Raw genomic sequence first — 1,885 nt, forward strand, 5'->3', positions numbered from 1 at the left:
CCCCAACTTGGAGATCAACCTGTATCTAGATTATATGAATGCTCCCCTACTTTCAGGTATTTTCCTTGGTGTATATTATGATGCTTATCTTGACCTCAGGCTCAACGAATGGTTAGCAAAAAGATCACACTCTCACAGAAGAAAATAAGTTTTACGTTAGAATAGGCTAAAAGAACTCTCAGATTCAAACAAGTGCCTAAATCACTTTCACAGATTTCCACAAACGATGCAACAACCGGTTTAGCATGATACAAACAAGTCAAAACAATTGATGGTCTCCTGCATATAGTAAACAATGGAAAGCTTTCCTCACACTGGTTAAGGCTAAACCGATCCAATAAAATAGTGTACCATAAAGAACTTCTGTTAAGAATTTACTAACAACCTAAATTTCATGCACACATTAGGAGTTTGAGTTCAAAAATCCATACCTTCTTTGTCACTTTATTGAAAAAGAAAGTGAAAACTTAAATTTTTTTTTTCAAAAAATTTCACTCACTACCACTTTCACGCATGTTGCTCCATTGTTGGTACTTTGCTTGAGATTTTCATTATGCTGTGGGACTACTCATTCTAAACTGGGGACAAATAACAAACATAAAAGCATAAAATTGAAAAATGCAAAAGAGTAAATCCACCCCCAAACTTGAACTAAACATTGACCTCAATGTTTCAGAACAAGCCCGAGAGGGTTGACTCACAAGGGGTATTGCCATATCAATTGATTCTTCCTAGCTTTCACCAGAAAGGTCCCCTTATTATTTCCTGAAATAAAAATAAACAAAACAAAATAAAACATTAGAAGTGTGGGTTACCTCCCACGAAGTGCCTCGTTTAACGTCACATGGCTTGACGGATCATGGTTCAATCATCAACCATTGTCTCTTTTTCTTGGTACTTTTCTTACCAATGTGAAGCCCCAAAAGTATTTAAAGTTTGCTTGTTTGGTTTCTTCATCCTTAATTCTTACCACTTCAACTCGCGATCTCTCTTCCTTCATTTGTTTTTTCCTCTCCTCAAGAGAGATAACCTCCTTATCCGTTAATTTCTTCGTCGGTGAGAACCTATCCTTGATGACTTTGACAAATTTTGGCTTTAACTCTAAACCTTTTAAAAATGGGATGGTGATTTGCAAACGGCTAAACATTTCCATTGGCCGAAAGTAATGACTACTCTTCTTCAATTCTAAGTCCACCATATTCTCTTTTGAAGAAGTTTCAAATTTTGAAGTTTCTACCTCATTCACGACTTCTTTGAATATATCCTTCTTTTTTGTTCCTTCGCCTAACACATCATCTACTTTTTTAGGAGGTCTTGGATAAGGTAGCTTCATTGCGAGCTCATACTCACTTTCTATATTTTTCTTGATGTTTACATGCTCTATATTATCCTTTTCAACAACATCTTCCTTGTCATCATCATTGTTTTCAACTTCCTCATCAATCACTTTTACATTCCTTATAGAAGTAGCATTGCAGGTTTCTACACAAGTCATAGGGTTTTGAAAAGTTGAGACTTGACTTACGTTTTGCTCGGTGAAGAATTTGGTAAGTTGAACATCTTGCGTTTCCCGGTTTTGTTGAATGGCTAAAGAGAATTGCATGAATTGATTCATGGTTTCCTCTAACTCAGTGGGTCCTCTTTGATAACCTTGATTATAGTGTGAAAACCCTTGTTGTTGGTATTCATGGTTAGCCATATGATACTCCATCGCATCTTCCGGTGTGCACCATCCGATATCATGAAACTCATTAACTTGAGGTTTGAACTGTGACACACTTTGAAGGAGATACTCCATTTGTCGAGTTAGGATCTCGTTTTGAGCATGAATCGCAACATTTATATTTGGGTCCCACATTCCGAAAAACAAAAATCTATAAAACTA

This window comes from Vicia villosa, unplaced genomic scaffold, assembly GCF_029867415.1.
Source record: "Vicia villosa cultivar HV-30 ecotype Madison, WI unplaced genomic scaffold, Vvil1.0 ctg.000206F_1_1_2_unsc, whole genome shotgun sequence".
Taxonomy (NCBI): Eukaryota; Viridiplantae; Streptophyta; class Magnoliopsida; order Fabales; family Fabaceae; genus Vicia; species Vicia villosa.